General features: G+C 35.4%; 1 protein-coding gene across 20 annotated transcripts in view; it reads right to left on the minus strand.

The window, feature by feature from the left end:
* The window catches only part of FOXP2 (forkhead box P2), a 669,679-nt gene that overhangs the window by 214,375 nt on the left and 428,648 nt on the right, over positions 1–26,656 (minus strand). The window lies entirely within an intron of this gene.

The following is a 26,656-nucleotide window of genomic DNA, read 5'->3' on the forward strand; positions in this document are numbered from 1 at the left end:
TGCTATGAGCTTCCTCCTAACTCAGCCTTTAGATTATCTCACAGAAGTTTAATTTTGGGGTCAAATGACACTCAGATAGCAAATTTTGACACACATGATCATGTTTCCCCAGAATGGCGGTACCCATTTGCAATCCCACCACAGTGTATGAGATCACCCATCCATCAGATTCAACAACACTGTGCATTATCATTCCTTTTTTGTCTTTATAAATAGAAAAAAAATACTTCATTTTAATTTGCTTTCCTTCCCTTATTAGAAATTGATGTTTCAAAAGAAAAAGTTAATAGGATGAGTCACTGTATCAGATATTTCACTCATTAAGTATTTACTTTTTGTTAAATAATAGAGATAAAACTATTAACAGGACTGGCCTGTTCTTTCAGAGTCTGCCATTTAATTACTGACAAGCAAATAGTTGCCTGATAGTGTTGCTTTTAGTCTTTTTGTTTTTCATTATGTTACACACTATTTGGTATAGATCACAAACTTCATTGGTCATGATCTGCCTTTGAAAAGAATTATCCACAATAAAATATATGAAAGTAGTGTGAGGAAGAACTTATTGGGGAAAAAAAAAATTCCACACAGAGTGAGCTCCATGTGGCTGGTCGTTAAGAAGAAATATTATATTTTGGAAAAAGTAATGTCATTGCATTCCAGAAGCATTTTTTCTATAAGAGAAAATGCTTTTAAAAAGCAAATAGCCCACAAGATTGTTAAGAACCTAGTTACCTTATCCTGTGACAAAGCATGTGCTGAAATTTCTTCCAAAAGTTGCTAATGTTTTTTAATATATAAAGCTTCTGCCCAAAGCAGTAAGCTGTTTAACCATACATTTTCAAGAAAAACACTTTCCAATTTAATGTTTCTCCTCTTTAATCATTTTGGCTTGTTATCAGAAAGGAAGCATATGAAAAAAAATGCTTATAGAAAGATGGATAGTTAAAACTGGAAATTAAACTTTATTTCTGAGGGTCACACTGGGAAGATCCTTTGCAATCTTGGAGGAATCTCAATTGGTTTTTGCTCAAAATGGCACTCTTCTCCCAGTGTCTCAAAAGATATTAAACATTTCATAGAAGGGGGATTTTGTTGCCCCCAAAAAGACTTCATATGATTGCAGAATAATCTATTTAAGACCTGCACACTTTCTCATGGAGGACACATTTTGGCACTGTCTTGTAATTATCTTCATTTACATAGTGGCACCTAACATATCACTCACCAGTGTGGAACAATAAGCTGCTCTTACTCTGATCATCTTTATGTTGAAGTTAAGCCATTACACTGAATCCTGAGACATGCTATTGTGAAGTCCCTTGGCATTTCTATTGCTATCATTTGTCTGTTGTTATAGGAGAATGTTCACCGCCAGAATCCTCTGGCAGAAACTCAATTTCTGAGTCCAATACTAATTCATTACAAAGTCTGCCACAGCTGAGACACTGGTATACACAAATGAGGCATTCTGAAATTTGAGCACAAATCCAAAATACACACTCAGGACCTTCCTGTGATTCCACAGCCATGGATATAGCTGTACAAAAAGAAGACCCTGTCAACATCTCATCCTGCCAACACCCAATTAGACCCTCACGGCTTAGACCTTCATCATAGTGCTACCGCCTCATTCTCTTTCATTAAGCACTGCTTTAAAGGCCTCAGCTATGTCATTTTTAGTGTGCCTTGGAAACATGGACATGAGACATGTAACATGCGGAGGTAACATTCAGAACACCTTGTGCACACCTATCCACAGGGCAGTCACCACTCTGTGAAATAAAAAAGTACCCCACAGATGAGTTAGAAGATAACCACCAGGGAAAACCATGAGTAGAACAGAGCACAGTACAAAGTAGGAAGAGTGACAAGGACTGATAAAAGTGGCTGAAAAACAGTAGAAACTTTTTAATTTTTTAAAGTTCGATGGCTACTTAAAGAATGATATCAAGTTATTAACAAAGTGATAAGCTCCAGCAAAAGTCTGAATTCCTTACAATTTAATAGAATCTTTGGTTTAAAAATTCTATGGTTGTTATATGCAATTCTTAGAAAACTGTCTTTATTACACTGTGGTATCTGAATATATCACTGTCAAGTGCTATTTGCACTGTTGGTCAATCAACTAAAGTGTTCATTCAATGAAAACATTTAATATACCAGGAAAATAATAACACAATTATCAAAATATAACTGAATATTAGTGGCTACAATTAATTTACCAATAGTGTGAAATATTAACACTGTGCTTAAATACTGAAATGAATATATTTCAAAATACATTTTCAAACTTATATTATAATATTATATAGAGTAGTATGAACAGGGAAAAACAACATGTACACAAATGGACATATAATAGAGGTTCTTTCCATGAGTTACCTGGAGATGTTTTACAAATCAAGTTAAAATGCATACCAAGTATAAATAAAATTTATGCTCAGAGGTGGCCACAATGTCACAAATATTTTTCCATGTCATAAATAAATTTTAGCCACTATTTTGTTTTAAAGTGAGACTTTGTGATTTGCTGTATGCCCTTTGCTCATAATCTATAAGAAAGGACAATTTAACACTGACTATTCCCAATGAACATTTAAATAAGAAAAGTCTATCATGCCAGGTTTTAAGAATTAGGACTTTTTAGCTGAAATTTACCTTTAAGAGAAAATGGTTTACTCTGTAGATTTATGTTTAAACAGGACTTCAGAAAGATCATAATACTGAAAAACAAACCAATTTCAAGGATTCCTCTATCCAAAAACTTTGTTATGAAAACTGTAAATTATGCTAAATTCTCAGTTCAATTCACTTAGGACATCTATCATGATGGTGCCTTATGTAGATGGTCATCAGAATTACAAAAGAGACTACGTTACGAAGAGAAAGTCCTGCACTTACAAAGATGCTGATTTAATTAAGTTTGAGGTGGGATCTAAGAATGCCAACTTTTTAAAAGCTCCCCAAGTGATTCTGATGATAAGTCAAGTCTGAGAATTGCTCTACTAAGTACCATTTTGATACTCTTGGTAACTATAATCATGTATATAACTGTGTTTATTCACTATAATGATATCACAAAACATTACATAGGAAGGGTCAAGATGTCACCTGACCATTTGATAGTTCCATACCCACCACATCTTACTCATTGCAGACACTACTATGGCAGAAATCAAACTTTTTTTTTTTAAGACTTTGAAAACATTTTATCAAATCCCCTCACATTGTACTGCGGAAGTAGACCCAGAATGGTTAAACTTTCATGGTCACAGCTTTTTTAAACAGCATTGACTCCAAAAAATTCAATTTTTTTTCTTTTGTTTTTCTCACTATCATACCAATGTTAAAGGTGTACACATAAAATTAAGACTTTTAAATAACTGAGATTCCCATTTAATTCCCAGCAGATTACCCTTCTTCAAGATCCCCTTCTTTATGCATTCTACCCTCCCAAGAGAACTGAATCAAGAACCAGTGGACAAGGCTTTGGCTTGCGCTCCTCATTCATCTTTGAGAAATTTCTCCCTGTACTTCTGGACAAATTGTATGAAGCCATTTACATCTCGCTCCTTTGATTGTCCGGTCCAGAGGGCCTCAGAGATCTGGACTCAGGCAAAAGTATATAGAAACTCTTAGTATTATTTCAGTTACATTATGGTTAAATAAGCTTTTGAGGGTTGATATGGGATCATATACAACATTGTTTCTATGGGAACAGGAATTTCTGTTTCTGAACAACAAGCTCAGAAACAGTTCTGTGCAACAAAACTTAAATTAATAAGTTGGGAACAGCCCATTGGTACATCATACATCTTAGTTAATGAAAGCATTCATAAATACATTTCTCTCATATCAAGGTCTGTGCCTTTTCTGTTCACTTTGGAAAGGTCTTGCAATAAAATAAATTGAAAAAACCTGCAAACAAGCAGAACGAACACTTTTTTTTTTTAAACAAGCATGAAGCCAATGACCAATTATATTGAAAAAGAGAATATCTACATTAAACTCAAACAAAATAAAGTTTTTAAGTTATAATAATTTGTATCTGATTAATTAGTAAAGCTATATATTACCGTTGAACATTTAAAATAGAATTTATTGTACTACTTTCCCATTCACGTTTTGCTATTACTGTTATTTTTAAGCTTTTTTCTTATAAAAACAGAAAGTATTTTATGTTGTATTACTGAAAATTAACTACAACCTATGCAAATCAAGTGATTATGCACAATTAAATTTTAGCAATTAAAAATAACCTCAGATTTATAGAAAAGGATATATTGGCTTTCAAGAGAAAAATAATGTAAGCAAAAGTTAGCTGAAAACACCACAGTGGAATATTCTTCTTTAAAGTTACTAATGAATTATGAATTTAATGTACCATTAGTAAGAACACATTTTTATTTTGTAGCATAACTGTCTAGCTATCAAGCCCTGAAGTTTAACTTCTCCTCTATTGCATTCCAATAGATGTCCTAAGGCAAGTTGTCTGATAAATTCTCCTCTAAAGATTTGGCTGGTCTTTGGTTCTCCACTAAATTTATTCCTTTTTTCCCCCCACATACACATTGATGCTAAAGCTTTCTGTTGCAGGATTCTTTCTTTGATTCATATCTTTTTTCACCGCACCAGCACACAACCAGTTTGTATCAAGAGACATAGAGAAATGTCAGTATGTATTTTTTAAAGTGCCCTTTATTCTACCTTTATATCCATTTGGTTCAAAAGATTACACATTTGTCTATGAAGAGTGTCAACTTGAGGAAAAGTTTGAAACTATAAAATCAACCTTGTAAGTTTTGAATATGCAAAATGAGGCCTTTCACAGAAGCGACATTTAAGCCTGAACCACATCTCTTATCATCCTATTTTCATTTGCCATATACTTCCAGCCCATTTCCTTTGCTTTTGTTTACCAAGCCTGAAACACCGGATAACTGGCATAGTTATACAGAGATTTAGTAGATGGAACAGACACTGGCCTTTAGGAATTTAGCTAAAAAGACAAAATAACACATCAGTGATGGAAAATGAAAACCATGTCTTAAACTATGTTTCAAACTATATTTCTATCAGTAACCAATGTAATTTAATTACATTAAGCTGAAATTTTGATCTATCTCATTCCGCAGGTCTCATCTGAAGACTTTAAATGTGAAAGTTTAAAATAGGACATAACAACATGAATCTCACTTCTTATGAGCCATGAAGGTGGTGTGGATAAAAATGAATTGTGAGCTTCTCTTCCTCTGCTTATCTTTCAAACATGTTTCCCAGCTATCATCCACCTTCCTTTTTCTTATCACTCACTATGCACACTGGCTGCTACCTCTCAGTCTGCTTTGCATGTCTTCAACTCCTTCCAAATCTCAAAGCATTTTAAGTGCCCAGACATGTCTGGCTGTTTTCTCTTCCCTTCCTGTTTATGCCCACCTCTCTCTTCTCTCACTCATCATGTGCTCTTATTCAGACTCATGATTTTTAATACCATCTATATACTGACAAAGCAGATTTATATCGCCAGCTCACATGCCTCCCATGAACTCAACGTGTACATCCATTATTCTTCATCATGCCACTTAGTTCCATGTGTGCCACTTGGAACACATCCAGAATTTGTGAAACTTCATATCACTTCCACTACAACCACCCTAGCCAAAGCTCCCATCATTTATTTTCTTTCCCCCTAGAGTCCTGGCATCTCTTGCCCCACTCACCTTCCCCTGCAGCCTGACCTTTCAGGCCGGGTGGCCCCGAGCCATGTGTCTAGTAGGCTGCTTTTCGTAGAAGACTTCAGGGTCTGCCTGAAACCCATGTCCGTGTTTCAGCAACGTCATTCTTGGGCATTCCCGAGTCTGACACTATCTGTATGACCTGGTTCCTCTGCATGGGTGTATGTGTGTGCAGTGTCACTAGGACCAGCCCAGCACCTTGGGAAGAAGGTTGGCCACAGTGTGGTTTGAAAACGGACAACTGGAAATGACCTTAATTAGGTGACATGAAGGCAGGTAACATTATTTATTACTTATTTATTTAAGTCATTCAGTCGTGTCCAACTCTTTGCAACCCCATGGACTATACAGTCCATGGAATTCTCCAGGCCAGATTACTGGAGTGGGTAGCCATTTCCTTCTCCAACGGATCTTCCCAACCCAAGGATCAAACCCAGGTCTCCCGCATTGCAGGTGTATTCTTTACCAGCTGAGCCACCAGGGAAGCCCAAGAATACTGGAGTGGGTAGTCTATCCCTTCTCCAGTGGGTAACATGGATTCTGGTAAAAAAACAAACAAACATGGATTTGCTTATGTAGAGTGCAAGCATGGTCATGGTTCTGGATAAATTAAGTTTTAACTAGCATTTAGGATCATCAGAGTTAGGGGATATTCTTTATATTGTTTTTGTTTTTAATTTTTAATTCAATTTATTTAAACTACCCCTGCAAAAAAACAACAAACAACCCAGTTCAACCATTTATTTCCAACCGCAAGCCACCCCACACCGCGGCAACCACTGATTTGTTCTTTGTATCAGTTAATATTTTTTTTTTAGATTCCACATATAAGACAGATCAAACATTATTTGTCTTTCTCTGACTTATTTCGCTTAGCATAATTTCCTCTAAGTCCATTTAAAGTTTCACAACTGGCAAGACTTAATTTATTTTTATGGATAAATGTTTCTATCTACCCTTCCATCCACCCATCCTACAATTCTTAATCCATTCATCCATCGAAGGACACAAGCCATTTTCATTCTTGGCTATTGTAAATAATGCTGCAATGAACAGGGCAGGGATGCATATATATTTTTTAAATTAGTCTTTTTGTTTTCTTTAGATAGACACCCAGAAGCAGAACAGCTGCATCATATCGCAGTTCTATTTTTAATTTTTTGAGGAATCTCAATACTGTTTTCCACAGTGGTTGCAACCAACAATGCAAAGTTTCCCTTTTCTACACACTTGCCAACACATTATTTTTTAATAATAATCATTCTAAGCATTGTGAAATTATATCTTATTGTGGTTTTGACTTGCATTTCCCTGCAAGTCATGTTTAGTGATGTCGAACATCTTTTCATGTATCTGTTGGTCATCTGTATGTATTCTTTGGAAAATATGTCTATTCAGATATTCTACTCCTTTCAAACTAGATTACTATTATTATCTTTGCTATTGAATTGTATGAGCTCTTTATATATCTTGGATACTAAGCCCTTTTTCAGATATACGATTTGCAAAGATTTTCTCTTATTTTATCCATAAGTTACCTTTTAACTTTACTGATCACTTCCTTTGCTGTACAGAATATTTTTACCCTATTTTCTTATTCTACTCCAGACATATTGATCTCCTTGCTAAAATTAAGAAAGAGTACACTCCTATTCCAAAGCCTCATCAGAGAGGTCTTTTGACCAACTCCTAAAATAGCACTATGTGACTGCACGGTGTTAACCTCCAACTTTATTTTTCATTACCCTTTTATCACTGTTTTTGTTCAGTCACTAAGTCGTGTCCAACTCTTTGTGGCTCCATGGAGTGCAGCACACCAGGCTTCCCTCTTCTTCACTATTGCTCAGAGTTTGCCCAAATTCATATCTGTTGAGTCAGTGATGCTATCCAACTATCTCATCTTCTATTGCCCTCTTCTCTTTTAATCATTATACTATACTATCTATTTGCTTAGTGGCAGTTCCCCAAAGTAAAGAATGTAAAGCCCACAAAGGCAGATACTTTTGTGTGTGTGTGTGTGTGTATGTGTGTATACAACTCTAGTGCTAAGAATAGTACCTTACATGCTTAATAAATATCTGATCAAAGGATGAACACATTAGTAGAAACATACACTCCAAATAACAGCAGGGCTTTGCTGTTTAGTCACTAAACTTTGTTGTTTAGTTGCTTAACTTGTGTCTGACTCTTTGTGACCCCAGGGACTGGACCCTGCCAGGCTTCTTTGTTCATGGGATTTCCCAGGCAAGAATATTGCAGCGGGTGCCATTTCCTCCTCCACGAGATCTTCTCAACTCAGGGATCAAACCCACGTCTCCTGTATTAGCAGGCAGATTCTTCACCAGTGGGCCACCTGGGAAGCCCAGCATGGCTTCAGGTATCATATAACATTTTGCTGTTGTTTAGTCACTAAGTCATGTTCGGCTCTTTGCATTATATAATATTAAAATCCCCCAATTCTCTATCTCTGGTATAAAACACTCTGATATTTACAGATTCAGATCTGCATTCTAATCGTTGAAAACATGTTTCCACTTGGATGTCCCACAGAAATCAGAAACTCAAATATATCCAAAAGTGAGCTCATCCTTAACCTCAAATTTTCACAGAATTTTGAATAAGATGATTGGAAGTCGCCCAACTTCTATACACAAGGTATTAGAGACATGCTTGATTTATTCCTTTTCTTATACCCCTCCATACACAGTTCAATCCATCCCCAAGTCTTGTCAATGGTGCTATTTAAGTATTATTTGTATTTATTTCTCTTTAATCACCACAAATACTGCCTCTGTATTATCTCTTGAGGAGCAATACGATCTGAATACCCAAGCTTTTTTCTTAAGGCTTCACTTCAGTCAATTCATTTCAATGCTGTTACTCCAGCCCTATAGAATTCAAACTTGACTATGTCATTCTTTACTAAAAAGCTCTTTAGTGGCTCACAATTCTAAAACAGAATGAACAGACCAAAAGAAAGGTCTGGGTCTTACAGTTCCTTCATCTCTCCCTGATTGGTATCCCTCAGGAGATTGTTGGGCTTTCTTTCTGCACAAGCATCCTGTGTAACAGTTCATCCAAAGCACTGAAAGTTGTGTACTCTTAAATGACTAGACTATAAGCGCCATACAGAGAAGAACTGTACAAAAAAAGATCTTTATGACCCAGATAACCACGATGGTGTGATCACTCACCTAGAGCAAGACATCCTGGAATGTGAGGTCAAGTGGACCTTAGGAAGCATCATTACAAACAAAACTAATGGAAGTAATGCAATTCCAGCTGAGTTATTTCAAATCCTAAAAGATGATGCTGTGGAAGTGCTGCACTCAATATGTCAGCAAATATGGAAAACTCAGCGGTGGCTACAGGACCAGAAAAGGTCAGTTTTCATTCCAATCCCAAAGAAGGGCAATGCCAAAGAATGCTCAAACTGCTGCACAGTTCAGACACTCAGTCGTGTCTGACTCTTTGCAACCCCATGGTCTGTAGCATGCCAGGCCTCCCTGTCCATCATCAACTCTCCGAGCTTGCTCAAACTCATGTCCATCAAGTTGGACAATTACTGGCAAAAAACTACCACACAATTGCACTCATTTCACATGTTAGCAAAATAATGATCAAAATTCTTCAAGCCAGGCTTCAACAGGATGTGAACTGAGAACTTCCAGATGTTCAAGCTGGATTCAGAAAAGGCAGAGGAACCAAAGATCAAATTGCCAACATCCGTTGGATCACTGAAAAAGCAAGAGAGTTCCAGAAAAACACCTACTACTGCTTTATTGACTATGCTAAAGCCTTTGATTGTGGATCACAACAAACTGTGGAAAATTCTTAAAGAGATAGAAATACTGGACCACCTGACCTGCCTCTTGAGAAATCTGTATGCAAGTCAAGAAGCAACAGTTAGAACTGTACATGGAACAACAGACTGGTTCCAAATCAGGAAAGGAGTATATCAAGGTTGTATATTGTCATCCTTATTTGATCTATACGTAGAGTACATCATGTGAAATGCCAGGCTGGATGGAGCACAAGCTGGAATCAAGATTGCTGGGAGAAATATCAATAACCTCAGATATGCAGATGACACCACCTTTATGGCAGAAGGTGAAGAGGAACTAAAGAGCTTCTTGATAAAAGTGAAAGAGGAGAGTGAAAAGGTTGGCTTAAAAATAACCATTCAGAAAACGAAGATCATGGCATCTGGTCCCATCACTTCATGGCAAATAGATGGGGAAACAATGGAAAATGGGAGAGACTTTATTTTCTTGGGCTTCAAAATCACTGCAGATGGTGACTGCAGCCATGAAATTAAAAGACTTTTACTCCTTGGTAGAAAGGTTATGACCAATGTAGACAGCATATTAAAAAGCAGAGACATAACTTTGCGGACAAAGGTCCGTATAGTCTAAGCTATGGTTTTTCCACTAGTCATGTATGAATGTGAGAGTTGGACCATAAAGAAAGCTGAACACCAAAGATTTGATGCTTTTGAACTGTGGTGTTGGAGAAGACTCTTGAGAGTCCCTTGGACTGTAAGGAGATCAAACCAGTCAATCCTAAAGAAATCAAACCTGAATATTTATTGGAAGGACTGATGCTGAAGTTGAAACTTCAATACTTTGACTACCTGATGCTACGAGCTGACTCATTAGAAAAGACCCTGATGCTGGGAAAGATTCAAGGTTGGAGAAGGGAATGACAGAGGATGAGATGGTTGAATGACATTACCAACTCAATGGACATGAGTTTGAGCATGCTCCGGGAGATGGTGAAAGACAGGGAAACCCGTTGTGCAGCAGTCCATGGGGTTGTAATGGGTCAGACACAACTGAGCAACTGAACAACAACAATATAAGTTCCATGAAGATAAGTCAGGATCAAGTGAGTTTTATTCATCCATGTAGCCCCAGTTCTTAGTTCACCGTACTTCACAGTTGTTGCTGTTCAGTTGTTAAGTCATGATCAACTCTTTGTGACCCCATGGACTGCAGCATGCCAGGCTCTCCCGTCTTCACTGTCTCTTAGAATTTGCTCAAATTCATGTCCATTGAGTCAGTGATGTTATCTCATCTTTCATAGTTAGGTGCTGAAAAATATTTGCTAAAGGAAGAAATGGCCCTACACTTTTGGAGTGAATGATCCTTCTAGGAAAAGCTTTTTTCTTTGCTGCCCTTCCCTCCTTTTGTGTACTCTCAAACCTTTACTCATTTTTCGGGACTAAGATTGAATTTCACTTTCTCTACAAGGAGTTTCTTGATCTTCCCAAGCAGAAAGAAGTTTTGCCATTATATTCCATAGCCCATCCACTATCTATCACATTTAAAACAATTACTTAATACATTATGTTCTATTATTTAATTAAAAAATATGTGTGTGCTCAAAGGTAAGAAATATGTTCCATTTACTCATTTCTTAACTCTAAGAATTTATTTATAACAGTTTCTGGCATATAACAGGTACTTGCTGTTTTGTTGGATGAATACTAAAGGTTATCTTTTGCACTAAGCTAAAAGGAATTAACTTATATTCATCTTTTTGAGGCATAGCCTTTTAGTTGTATACTCAATACACACTGCTTCCTTCTTCCTTACTAACATAAACATTATTTTATTAGAGAAGGAAATGTGTCCTGGTGAAAACTATATTTCTCTGTCTTCTATAAAATTAGAGGTAGCTATGGGACACAGTTCTCATGGCTGAGACATTAGCAAAAGTTTTCAGTGGACCTCAGTAAAAGCCTTTGTAGTTCTTTTTACCTTTCTACCCATGTATATTTGGACACAGTCCTCAGTATTGTGTGACTGCAAGGATCAGGCCAAGAATATTAGCAAAACCTCAGCAGTGACATTTTCTCAGCCACTGAGTTCACACTAGCAAACAATAACTTCCAGGATTCTTGGTTTGATTTGAAAAATTAAATTCCTAATTTGCTTATATCTGTTTTTGATAACTCTCTTACTTGTATCTGAATGCAATTTTTAACTAATAAGAGGATCATGAACTATAGAGCATTGTCCTTGAGATGAAGAATATATTTATAGTTCTGAGATCCAGTTCAACTTCAACTTTTGGTCAGAATAAGTATCATCACTCCATGTACACAATGATAAAATTGTATCCTGGAAAATTACATTACAACTATGAATGATGAATCACTGTCTTTGAAATATTACTTTGAATAGACCCACTTCTATTTGTTAAAATAGTTTTGAAAAGAAATTTATGGATTTTTGGACTCTTGCAAAGAAAGGAATCAGGTTGGAGTTTAAACAGATTTTCTGTTTAAAAAAATAGAAATTAAATTAAAAATGCTAATTAAAAATGTGGCTCTTTAGTTATTGGTGCAAAAGCTTGTTTTTTATTTCTCTGCAGATGTGGTAAGAATTTCACTTCATAAGAATCTGTTACTTTCCAAGAAACCAACTGATGGTGTTACTTTGGATTTTAAACATTTCCAACAGTATTTTCAGAGATGAGTATTTGTTAAGAGATGGTTAAGTATGGCATTATATTTTTTTAATCACTGAACAGCTTCTTTTTAGTTTAAAGGCTTAATACAAAAAGCTGAGATATCCAACACAGCTTTATATTCATAAAATGAGCACATACATACCAGCCCGTAATGAATTTAGATAATAAACTCTTTATCATTTCAAGGTTTCTAATTCATTCATTGATCCATCCATTCACTTAGGAATGCCCAGTGAATGCTAACCATTGAGCACATCATTGCTGTAATCTGGCCAGTCCTAGAGCCCTTAGAACTTTGAATTCTCATAATATTTGAAATAATGTTATACATATTTAAATGAGGTTACAGTGAACATGAAATATTTTATATTATCTTTAATACTGACATTTGAACATCTTCAAGAAATCTGTCTCTTCATAAGTATAAAACTAAAAAAAAAAGAAAAACAAATCTTAATATCCTTTGATGTTTCAAGTATGTTTCAGATGGAAATAAATCTCAAATGATTATTTAAAGAAGTGGCATAGGAGTGATGAAGCAAATTAGGTAACATGATTAAGTTTTTCAGTATTACCATTTCTTCCCTGGTGGCTCAGACAGTAAAGCGTCTGTCTACAATGTGGGAGACCTGGGTTCGATCCCTAGGTCGGGAAGATTCCTTGGGGAAGGAAATGGCAATCCACTCCAGCACTATTGCCTGGAAAATCCCATGGACAGAGGAGCCTGGTAGGCTACAGTCCATGGGGTCGCAAAGGATACGACTGAGAGACTTCACCAATACATGATTATTTCCCTATTTCTATACCATGGTTTGCCTTAGTTTTAGATGATTTCAGGCTCAGTTGTTAGGTCGTGTTGAGTCTTTGCAACCCCATAGACTATAGCCTGCCAGGCTCCTCTGTTCATGGGATTATCCAGGCAAGAATAATGGAGTGGGTTGCCATTTCCTACTTGAGGGGATCTTCCTAACTCTGGGATCAAATCCATGTCTCCTCTGTCTCTTGCACTGGCAGGCAGATACTGAGCCATCAGGGAAGCTCCTGTTAGATGCTAGTGTACCTATACAATTGTGTGACAGAATGATGCTAAAGCTGAAACTCCAGGACTTTGGCCACCTCATGCGAAGAATTGACTCATTGGAAAAGACTTTGATGCTGGGAGGGATTGGGGGCAGGAGGAGAAGGGGACGACAGAAGATGAGATGGCTGGATGGCATCACTGACTCAATGGACTTGAGTCTGAGTGAACTCCGGGAGTTGGTGATGGACAGGGGGTCTGGCGTGCTGTGATTCATGGGGTTGCAAAGAGTCAGACACGACTAAGCGACTGAACTGAACTGATGATTATTTAAGACCTCAGCCTTATGGGGAAAAAAAAGTAATTTTGAGGGTGACAGCATTATTCTAACAGAAACAAACAAATTAAAACCAAAGATGGCAAATGTAGATTAAGATAGTTACAGCTTGCCAAAGCTCATGCAGCAATATATGAATAACCAATCTTGATTAACTGGTAGATTGCTCCTTCTCACTATTTATGTCTCCTTAGGAAGAATAAGCTAAAGCATTCTTATTATCTTGTCATTATATTAATTCATTCACGAAGCAAATATTTATCAAGTATCACTTAACTTCTACATACTGTTAAATGTACTGATCTGAATGGCATCAGTTTTCCTGCTATTTTTTAAAATTTGGGAACAGAAATAGCAAAGAGAAAAAAGTTGTTGATTTCAAAGTATATCAAAGAACTATAAATGGCAAACATAATATATACATACATGCTCAGGAAACAGCATGCTCAGAAAAAAGCAAATAGAATGGAGTTTGGGACTGGCATGACTATCAGTCCTCCCCCACTACTCCATTTATCCATAAAAAACAAAACTTCTTCACAGCAGCATTTTCATCCACTTAAGAGATGGAATCTCACAATTAGAATCCTTTCAAATACAGAAAATTAACTATCAGTGCAAGTAAAATGCAAAACAATAACTGATAGAAATGGAGATCTCAGAAAGAAGCTGCAACAGGTTGGTAGATTTTTGAACTTTTGAAATCAGTTATACAGCATAGAAATGTGTGTTTGTTTATGAGGGTGATTACTCTAATTTTATATATTATTTAATATCCAAATAATTCCATATAATTTATAAAAATTGATAGATTATATGTACATAAAATCAAACCTCTCTACATTAAACTAATTGAAAGGAATGAGTGCAAGGAATCAGAAACTAATCAAAAGTCTGGCATTTTAAAGGTAATTCAGTTTCATTAATTTCAAGTGCACATAGCAACTTGAACACTTAAGCTAAGTGTTGCCAAGTAGAATTCCTGCTGACCTGCCCTAATTAGCAGAAAACAATAATTTATAATTAACACATAATTTTTATGAGAGTGAGTTATCCTATATGAGTTCAATTGTTTGAAAACAATTTGAATCCTAAATCCTTCCCCCTTATAATCTTGATTTAATCAGTAACTTGTTTAATTAATCTGAGGTTTATTATATAAATTAGTGAGACTTTATTCCAAGAATGAGAGAGAGAGAGAACAAAGAAATCTGTGTTTGAAGACACATGTATGTGAAAATACAAAGGCATGATTTTAATGGATAAGTAAATAACCAATTAATAGAACCTTCCAAATGGCTCCGTGGTAAAGAATCCACCCGCCACTGCAGGAGACACAGGTTCAGTCCCTGGGTTGGAAAGATTCCCTGGAGGAGAAAATGGCAACCCACTCCAATATTCTTGCCTGGAGAATTTCATGGACAGAGGAGCCCAGCAGGCTACAGTCCACAGGGTTGCAGAGAGTCAGACACGACTGAGCATAGTGCAATCAACTAAAATAGTTACAATAAATCAATTAACTTCTAGTTAAAAGCAGGCAAATCATCTAATCAAGAGATACAATTTGAGTTCAGGTTGCATGCATGCATGCTGTCATTTCTGACTCTGCAACCCCATGGACTGCCAGGCTCCTCTGTTCATGGGATTATCCCAGCAAGAATACTGGAATGGACTGCCATTTCCTCCTCCAGGGAATCTTCCCTGAGTTCAGGTTGTTTTAGTGAGCAAACAAAACAAAACACTGATGTCAAAATCGAGTGAAGCCTTTAACATTTTTTTTTAAATCTCATACCAAATACTCTTTAAGCAAGTCATTTAATCTGTCTACTGAGCTTCCCTCGTAACTCAATTGGTAAAGAATCTGCCTGCAATGCAGACGACCTGGGTTCAATCCTTGGCCCAGGAAGATCCCCTGGAGAAGGAAATGTCAACCCACTCCAGAAGTCTTGCCTAGAAAATCCCACAGCCAGAGGAGCCTGGCAGTCTACAGTCAATGGGGTCGCAAGAGTCCAAGAGCCGAACTAGTTTAGTTTAGCGACTAAACCACCGCCACCTGATAGGGGAAAATAAAGGGTCACAAAGAGGTTATGATTATGTTCACATGATTCCAAACATCTGGATGAAACCTGAAAAATTTACCCATATATTACATATATGGAAAACATCTGTCTATTCACATAATTTGTTTAGTTTTCATCCAGATCCCTATCTTGTTGACACAACCTTCTCTGTGTGACTTTTTCTCTTTTGGGGGAATATAGATGCAGCCTCTTCTCTAATATTTTAATAGGTATACCATAACTATAAAACAGGAAATTTGTTACCAACATTTTATGTATCTTCAGTAGCTTTTGCCTTAAAAAGTAAGTAAAATTACAGTGGGGTTATAAGTAATATTGACTTCGAGGGACAGAAATTACTCCTGTTATTGATTAATTATGGCATGTCAGCCTTTTATTTTACAAATGTTGCTGAGGGTACAACCAGTACAAACATGGGTAAAAAGGCAGGATATTATCCTCATGGTTCAACATTCTTTTAAAACCTGAAATAAAAGAAACTGACTGAAAAATTTGTCAAAGTAGGAAAAATGGAGAGAAAGAAAGAACTAAACATTCTGAATAACTGCTTCAAAATAATCAATATAATACCTAATGTAGAGTACAGACCATGAGATTAAGAAATGTAAATTGGGGAAATATAGAAATTGAATTGATATTATAGATTACTGTAAGAAATGAACTCTGTGGCTTTTAATTAACCTGTGTGAGCAACTATCAAAACATACTTCGCAAGAACTATAATATCACTTTCAAATTCCTTTTTCAATATTTTATTTTCATGTACTACCAAGCAATCACATTTGATATCTGAATTTCTATAAACTGTATTTAATTCTGTTTTTATCCTTGGTTAGTGATAGACATATCATCTCTTTTTATTGGACACTATTATTTTTGGCCAGCAACCCATAAAATTAAAATTTATTTATACTTGCCTACTAGAAAGAAAAGTATAACAATGTTTTATCAAGGAACAAACAGGGAAAGAAAAGAGGAAAGATATTAATTAATGAATTTCAACCAGAAGAATGAAAAAATGTAAAAGTTTTACCAAAGCTAGATTGGAGGGGGAAAGTAATCTGCTTTCATCAGAATGTAAAAGGTGAATTATTTTACCTTAATTTAACATAAAATGCACAATTCAAACAAAATAAATTATATTGAAATTCACAGCAAATGTAAAATTAGATACAATAAAAATATCTTTGATATTTAGAGCATGATTTTAATTAAAATTTTTAACAAATAAGTATATTACAGAAAATATGATATCTAGGATCATTGATCTTGACTTTTTTTTTTTCATTAGAATAGTTTATCCATTGTTATCCTTAGTACTGTCTATTCCGAATATCTTAGTTTCCACTAACATTCAGATAACAATACAATAAAATGAAATAAAATCTTTAAGATAATGCTTCTGATTTATTTTAAAAAATGAAATGAGGATACTATTTTGTCTTGTCATATTTGCTGCCACTCAGATATTCACACTTTAAGAAATGCTGAAAAATGTGTAAAATTAACAGAATGACCCACGACGTATTTTGCTTTGAGTAGAAACTGATCCAGTAAACTTTACAGGAAGAATAAAGTAAAGTAAAGCAAAAAAGCACACTGGTCTTTCTGTGTGCTGCTTTCTGCTGTACCATGCCTGAGCAGTGGAAAAGAGTTTCACTCCTGTTGTTTATTGATTTTCTAGATTAAGAATCCCAGTGAGAGAATTGTAACAGACAACCATAAAATTATTTTTGGTGTGCTTATTTGCCTTTCCCTTGCATCTATTTGGCCTGTGCCTGTAGACAATTATGCGTTCTAGCCTAGACTCAGGTGCTAATAATGAAGGACAAATAGAATCATATGTGTAAACTTCCCCTTCTGATGAAAATTTATATTAACTTTCTGCCACTGTAAACAGAACTGCATAGCTCAGCGTCCCTGATGAATTGGTGATGAATTCAGTCATTTATATCCCAGGAATCTGTGCATTTATGGGAAAAGATGAAAACCGTCTGTATTGTGTAACCTTGCACTTTTTGAGTAAGAAAAAGAAAACACCAGCCTGTTTAGTTCATCACTTAAAGTGTGTAAATTTCAGCTCAAATACCAGATTTCTGCATGACTCTGTCAGTCTCCACTTTGGGGATCTGTGCCAATATAAACAAGCCAAACAGTGAAGAGTGCCATGTTATCGCTACAACTGTGAACTTATACACTTTCAGCCTTCCATAAAAATTGTTATGAATATCTTTATAATACAACAGAATCTTTGTTATACACTGAAACTGGACAGTTTGACATTTTGGCAGCTCTGTTGGAGAATGAAGTACTTTGGGATAGATAAGAACATGGCCAGTCTTTTTGTGACTAAAAACATTCCATCCTATTTTAAAAACTATATTTCTAAAACACTGTCAGATTTCTTGTTCAACCAAAATTTTCAAAGACAAACTAGGTTAATGAACACAGGGATATGGAATTTGATAAAAGAACAGAATCTTTTTTTAAAACCTAAGGGTTAATACAGTAGCACAAATATATTTCAATCACATTTTATGATTAAAATAATAATATTCACATTTAGAATTTTTAAAAATATTTCTGGTTTCGTCTTCTTAATATAAACATTTAGGTGAATGCATTTAAAACCCCACAATCTAGAGATACACTGATGGCCTGAAAAACAAAAGAAAACAAAAACCAAAACTTAAGCCTCAATCCACAATTTTTTTCCTAAAATGTCCATTAGACATGTGGAAAATCCAAGTTAGACACAGAAAATGACTATAAATTCTTGTTTCCACCTTTTTAAATATGAAACATTTACCTACATATAGATTTATTTCATTCTAAGACTGTTATATAGATGCATATTATAAAGCTAATGAAGATACTTTTTAAAACTTTCCATATCCATACAATATTTTAAAAGTAACTTGAAAGGACAATTAAACAATGATCACGACTTTCATTATTTCAATCTCATGACAAAAGTAGAAATTATATAATACTAAAATACTGGGGAATATAGTTGAGATAAAACATATTTTACTTTTTTCTTTAACACTTGATATATGATTTGTATTTGAAACAAAAATACCTTTTAAGTGTATGTATCACTGTTACAAGACTGCACACCTTTCATGATATGCTTTATCTCAAACTTGTGTATGGCTGTTCCTATCACTCTGTGTGCATGACCTTTTAGTAAGCTAAAGAAGATACAGTTATCTTCTTTTCTGACATGCAACATCTATCAATCAACATGTTTTCGTGTAATTTATTCAAGGCAAATAGCAGCTCCTAAGTCTAGTGAACCGAGGCACTATCCCAGTGATTTTGATTAAGAAATGATGTGCGCAGCTTAGGTGAAAAATGGAAAACGCAAAGGAGTATTCATAAAGATATATCAAAAACAATAAAATAGAACAAAAGGACAAAACAAACATTTGAAAACATAGATATACTCAGCATAACTAACCTTGGCAATCATGCTTTTAAAAATCTACTCTAATAAATCAGGGGGTGTATAATTTAATGAACTTCCAACAATACCAATTTAGTTTACCTTTAGTATTTAAGGAAACGCATCTGTAGCTCTGTTGGGTTAATTCACATTTTTCTCATTGAATCAAGAATGTAAATTAAGACAAAATGATTCCTTTTCAATTTCATGCTGAAGTAGCTCAAGTTAGTGAATGTAATTTCTCCTAACAAGAAAAATTTATCACTGTACAGCTCACTCAGTTACCTCTGTAGTGAGTTGTGATATGCATTTATGGAATTGAATGGATAAAAAGATTGATCAATGTGGTTAAAAAAACAGGCCGTACTTCAAGAAAAGATAGGCACAATTAAATGACTTAACAATTCCTCATTTTTATTTGTGCTTATAGTATCTTGCAATAACTGTATCATCACATATTACAATTAATTTTTATGTGAAAAGGTGCTTTTTATTAGTCTTTTAAAATGGTAGTAAACATTCTATCACGCCGTATAGGAGCCTAATATTCCAATCCTGGTTCTACTACTAAACAGCTGAATTACTTTGGGCAAGTTGTTTATGCCCTGAATTTCCAATCTCTCAAATCTCTGTACCTCTAAGGTTATAATATAAATGAAGAATGTATAAATTAAGTGGATATGATACATATAATGTAGATATTATATATATAACAGATATGATATTTTTAGAGTAAATACATAACTTTAAATATGGTTAAATAGAACACTTCAGGACTCATAACACAATAGAAAGAGCACTTAGACATGGCCTTGCTTCTAACTATTAACTAACCTCACTGCTGCTAAGTCGCTTCAGTCGTGTCCGACTCTGTGCGACCCCATGACAGCAGCCCACCAGGCTCCCCCGTCCCTGGGATTCTCTAGGCAAGAACGCTAGAGTGGGTTGCCATTTCCTTCTCCAATGCATGAAAGTGAAAAGTGAAAGTGAAGTCACTCAGTTGTCTCTTAGCGACGCCATGGACTGCAGCCTACCAGGCTCCCCCTGTCCATGGGATTTTCCTGGCAAGAGTACTGGAGTGGGGTACCATTGCCTTCTTCATTAACCTCACTGACTATCAGCAAATCTTTGAACCTTCGATGCTTCAATTTCTTCTGCTGACTAGAGTATCTCAAAGGGCTCTACATTCTTTCTTTTTTTTTTAATTGGAGGATAATTGCTTTACAATATTGTGTTAGTTTCTGCAATGCAGCAACATGAATCAGCCATAGGTATACACACCCCCAACCCCTACCCTGAACCTCCCCTCCCACCTCTCACCCCATATCACCCAGTCACCAGAAGGCGGCATACAAGCAGACCTGGGCTCAAAACCAAAATGGAATACTAGGGGCTGTAGGACTCGACATTCTTGATATCACTTTTTCATTTAAAATTGTATTGGTCTTTTTTCAAACACTTCTGGTTCTTGGCAAAATCTTGTATAATTCACTACTGTCAATAAGCACATAATTTTAAATGTTATTTGTTGATCATTTAAATAATATTTCAACTTATTTTTAAAAGGGACTCAATATGGCTATTTGATTGCAAAGAATAAGAAGGTAAAAGTGTAAAAAAAAATCCAAGAGAAAAAAAAATTGAAATATAAGACTAAACAGGCACGTCATTAAGTGTGCTATATTTGCTGGGCTAACCATGGATTGAATGGTAAGATTTCTAAAGCTCATATGTAGAGAGAATCACAATCAAATTACAAGGTTCATTGTGTAAGATGAAAGGGAATAAGTTCCTCATAAACAGAACTATTCCTAACACTGAAATCTGAGTTATATTTTCCACCTATGAGGTATTAGTAGCAAACACTGGTGAAGCTAACTACAACATTCTTAGATTAAATAAAATAGCAAAATAGGTTTAAAAATTATATGCTACTACTAAGCCATTTTATATGGAGCCAATAGGATGATGGTATAGCTACGATGTTATCAGAAGGTGTCCTTAGTCAAAGCTAGATTTTAGAGGATTTAAAGGAATGGATGGAATGTATATCATGCATGCCATCTTCCACAATTACATTCAGACAAACTTTAACAGATTACTGAACCACAGTGAGCTGGGTCTTATGACTGTTTATAAGCGCTAGTAGTGCATTTCTTCTAGGCCAATGGTTCTCAAACTTAAGCATGCATCAGATTAGATTTACTGCGGGTAATTGCTGAGCTCTAATTCCAGAGTTTCTGTTTCAGTAGGTTCTGTTGGGGGATAAGAATGTGTATTTCTTACAAGTTCTCAGGTGATGCTATTGTAGTTGGTCTAAAATACATACTTCGAAATTATTCTTCTAGATTATCAGTTAAATGTGGATCCATAGACCTTAACAACATCCTGCGTATAAGAGACAGTATTTTCCTGAGAGGGAAATGCCTAACAAGAACAGTGAAATGAAACAAAGTCACCCATTTAATAAAAGATCATCCTAACATATATGCCAAGAAAATGTATTTGCACCTATAAAATTAAATGAGATAATGCCAAACAGCTATAATTTCTAACTAGTTAAAATGTAGAGTATTTACTGAAATGTGTCCTTTGACAAAACAATACTTTTTTTTCCCTGATAGTAGATAAAATATTTATCAAGATTATATATGGCTTATGATAATACCATGACGTCTCCGCTAAACAGATGGTTAATGTTCGTCTCCCAGTTACTGACTGTTGTTTCCAGTGATGCTCCTCAATCTGATCTGGCATGGTCCTTTAGAATTCATAATTTTTCACTGCCATTTTCCCCTGCTGGTATTGCATTTAACCACACTACACTGTAATTATTTCTCCCATACGTGTTTAACTTATTATATATTTATATAACAATATGAGCAAGGAACGCATACTCTTTTGTAACTCCAATGTCTGGAATTAGTAGTCAGTAAATACTGAAATGATCTGAACAAAACGTGCAAATATTTTTAAGCGGATTAAGTCCAAACCACGGTATAAGTAAAAGGATAGAAACCAAACACAGTACATACCTGCGCATTTCCTGATGGCTATCTTAAAATTTATAAGCATATATTACATTTGTAGATTTTCCAGTCATTATTAAAAGCAAAGCTAATAAGTGAAGTTAAATTCAAAAAAAGAAAAATCTCTGTAATAATTCAACAATAAATTCTGAGGCACAATAATCAATATTTATAGTTAGTAATTCTATAAAGTAAAAACATTTCCACAGGTCATACACTGATAACAGCAGATGTTTTAATGAGTAAACCACTGGACTTGGAGACATGCAGATCAAGGTCAAGTCAATCTGTAATCATCTGGTCTCTGGGGCTTTTATGGTATAATGATAAACTTCTTAAACCTCAATTTCATCATTAATAAGTGTACATGAAAATATCTTTCACATCTCATTTAGAAGAATTTTTCTGAAGATACTATATGCTATTTGAACACCATATAATTGCTCCATTACTTTTAGGGAATAACACAACTTAAGGCATATGGTCTTCCGTAAGATATATTCATTCCTCTCTGGCCATGCCCTCCCCCAGGGGATCTTCCCAATCCAGGGATCGAACCAAGATCTCCCGCATTGCAGGTGGATTCTTTACCATCTGAGCCACCAGGGAAGCCCAAGAATATTGGAGTGGGTAGCCTATCCCTTCTCCAAAGCATCTTCCCAACCCTGGAATCACTACTCTAGTTTACATCATTATCAAGATGTTTCTTCTGTATGTTCTGAAATTACCTGTCACCTTTGAACTCATAGTTTGGGTAAGCCAGTTACTTTCTTTGAGTTATCAAATTCTACTAGATTATAAACTTCTTGAAGTCAATATTATGCATTATTTTACACAACTTTGTATTAGCCACAGTACATACATCAATTCAGTTTGGTTGCTCAGTTGAGTCTGACTCTTTGTGACCCATAGGCTACAGCACGCCAGGCCTCCCTGTCCATCACCAACTCCCAGTGTTTACTCAAACTCATGTTCACTGAGTTGGTGATGCCATTCAACCATTTCATCCTCTGTCATCCCCTTCTCCTTCTGCCTTCACTCTTTCCCAGTATCAGGGTCTTTTCCAATGAGTTGGCTCTTCGCATCAGATGGCCAGAGTATTGGAGTTTCAGCTTCAGCATCAGTCCTTCCAATGAACACTCAGGACTGATATCCTTTAGGATGGACTAGTTGGATCTCCTTGCAGTCCAAGGGACTCTCAAGAGTCTTTTCCAACACCACAGTTCAAAAGGATCAGTTCTTCAGTGCTCATTCATGGGTATGTGTACATTCGTGTACATTCAGTACACTCATGGATATGTGTAAACTTGAGTGTAGTTAGTAAATAAAATGAACAAATATTTAATGAGGTCATTGAGCTGAACTGGATATTATTGGACTTTAAAAGATTCTGAAACATAGCTAGAATTCTTCAAAAAATTTAAAATATAGATTGAGTAACACTATGTACAATGTGAACAGTTAAACAGCAGTTAACCCTATAAATAACAGTGTAAAAAGCAGGGGGTGTATATAAGACCATTTAACTAAATATTTCTTCTAGCTTTCCTAACTTTAGGTCTTCAAATGAACACTCCATGCACCTGCAGAAGCTATACCTAGGAACCAGTCCAACATATGATAAACTGTCTACATTCTTAACATCAGTTCAGTTCAGTTCAGTTCAGTTGCTCAGTCGTGTCCGACTCTGTGACCCCATGAAGCGCCGCAAAGCCAGGCCTCCCTGCCCATCACCAACTCCCGGAGTTCACTCAAACTCATGTCCATCAAGTCGGTGATGCCATCCAGCCATCTCATCCTTGGTCGTCCCCTTCTCCTCCTGCCCCCAATCCCTCCCAGCGTCAGAGTCTCTTCCAATGAGTCAGCTCTTCGCATGAGGTGACCAAAGTATTGGAGTTTCACCTTTAGTATCATTCCTTCCAAAGAACACTCAGGACTGAGCTCCTTTAGAATGGACCAGTTGGATAACATACTAACACTCAAATTCTGTACCTCTATTAACTAGTAGTTTCTGACCATTATATTTATAAAATCAGTTTGTAAGAGTGAAGTTTCCAAAACATTAACTAAAAATAGAGAGGAGAAAACTCCTCTCTGCCTTTTGCTATTCTTAAATGTAAATATGTAGCCTTTGTTAATGAGATGGAAATAACAATGCACTCAATGCATATATAATGCATTGGACTGTTACACTATATTTCTACTCTGAAAATTTCAAACTTAAAAGTCTAAATTAAATTTGAATTTTTTTGTGTGTAATTTCTTAAAAATTAGAAAGTATCAATTGAGGAATGTACAATTGATATTCTCCCCCATTACAGAATAAAGCTTAGTATTTTTTAGTAGCAGATGCTGTCACATTTATTTCTTTATGGTAAACAAAAGTTAATAATTTTCCTTTTGTGACTATAAAAATATTTTTATTTTTAAAATAATAACTATTGGTAAGATGACAGTCACACTATAGAAATTGTCTATATAAAATCTATATAAATAGATTTTAAAATATAGATCAATAAATATTTATTTATCTAGGAAATGATGTCACCATTTTTGGTACTGAATCCTATTAACACCTTTTTAAGCTAAAGGAAGTGCCCTGCCAGAACAGCACATTACATTTGATCATACACAGAGTTCCTAAACCTGCTCTGTGGTGTTTAATTAGCTGAAGAATATATGTTTTGGCTAAAATTCTACTTCTAAAAAATAAAAGTACATTTATTATCTAACAAATACAGCACCTCTCCCTAAGCTCCAGATAGCCCAGTTAAGTGAAAACAATCACTACACAGAAAAATAAAAATATATCAAAGTCGCTGAAGGTTTGTGTTAAGAAAAAAAAAATTGTTGGCTGTGAAAAATAAAAGTATAGCAATGGCCATAGTATTTGAAATCTCTCTGAAAACAGTAAATATTAGTGGGAATAATATTTTCATGAAAATAAAATATTTGATGTTTTCCATAGGATCTTACAATGAAGTGTATCTTGCAACAGTCTGTGACTGAAGGGCTGCAGGGGATTTGTCAGCCCCTGTACCCATATACTGACCAGGAGACCACCACTGTACCCTCGTACTTATCAAGTTTTAACTTTGATCAAGTATTCATAAAAGCTCCAGGCTTGTTAGGTTTTACAGTCTGTGTCTGTGGTACGGGGCAAAGCAAGAGATGAAAACTTTCAATCCCTCTCTGTAGAAGATGTGAAGAAACAGCTGACGATGCCTCTAATGCTACTTTCACAAAGAACTTTAGGAGAACAGGGAACAGTGCACTGCCATAATACCTATCGTTACTCAAATGAGAGAGTGAATGTTTCAAAACTATTAGGAATGAAAATTAAAGACAAAACCAAAATGACAGGGCCTTTCCTTCATGGCACAGGTGAAAGACAAGTCAAGCATCGTTTCAGACATTATTGTTTGAGAGAGATATGGATACATGTGTCAAATATTTACCCTTAAGTTGATGTACATAAATTTCAATGGCTTGAGTCTTTGTTTACAGTAAATATTAGATCAGTTTCATTCATAAAAATATTTCAGAATTTTCAATATTATTAATTTCATATAAGTAGGAGTACAGATATCTTCCATTGTGTTGCAATTTCTGAGAGCTTATACAAAGTAGATTTTTATTATTGTCTTTTTAGTAATTATTAGTAGTCTGAAAGAATCTGATCCAAAGTACATTCATTTTCAATGTGTACTGCAGTTTTAGATTCAGCAAAGGATTAAAAAAAAAAAAAGAAAAAATATTGCTCCAATAGTGTCAGTCTAAATATGAAGCATCTAAAATTGTGGTGGTACTGGATTGTAATTTAGAGGTAATTTCAAGGCAATTTCTTTTCAAATTATGCTATGCACACTAAACATACAATTCTTTGAATCTATGTATGTGTGTGTGTGTGTGTGTGTGTGTGTGTGTGAATGTTGCTTTATATGCTTTTGGACAAAAATGCCATTTAAATTTGGCTTATCAACACTTTAAAATTTTAATAATAAAAATTTGCTCCCAATTTGCTGGCATTATAAAATTATAAAAAATAATCTTCTGTTATTTTGGAATTTTGTTAATTTAAGAAGCCTCACTCTGCTACCATAGAAAGAACTGATGACACCAGCAGAATTTCAGAACAAGTTTCTGTGAATCAAAGAAAAATAATAATCTTTGATTCAACTGAATAACTTCTTCTCTCATCATGATCCTCTATAAAAAATCAACTTTTACCACCTTCATTGCTTGACAATAAGAAAGAAAGAAAGAAAAAAGTCAAACTGTCCTCTAAGTGACGCAGAAAGCAGCCACAAAGTGGGGAGGCACAAATTCAGTTTTAAAGGTCATATACTGTTTGCATACAACCTCTCACTTTCCTTTGGTAAATCCATTTCTCTTCGTTATCCCCACATGATGAATTCACTGTTAGAACTGAAGCTTTATTATCTATGTCTGCTTCTGGGCTTGAGGTAGGTGAAAAGAGCAATATACCCTCTTCTGGTTCCCGCTACTTTCACTCCTGATACAATCT

This window comes from Ovis aries, chromosome 4, assembly GCF_016772045.2.
Source record: "Ovis aries strain OAR_USU_Benz2616 breed Rambouillet chromosome 4, ARS-UI_Ramb_v3.0, whole genome shotgun sequence".
NCBI classification, from domain to species: domain Eukaryota; kingdom Metazoa; phylum Chordata; class Mammalia; order Artiodactyla; family Bovidae; genus Ovis; species Ovis aries.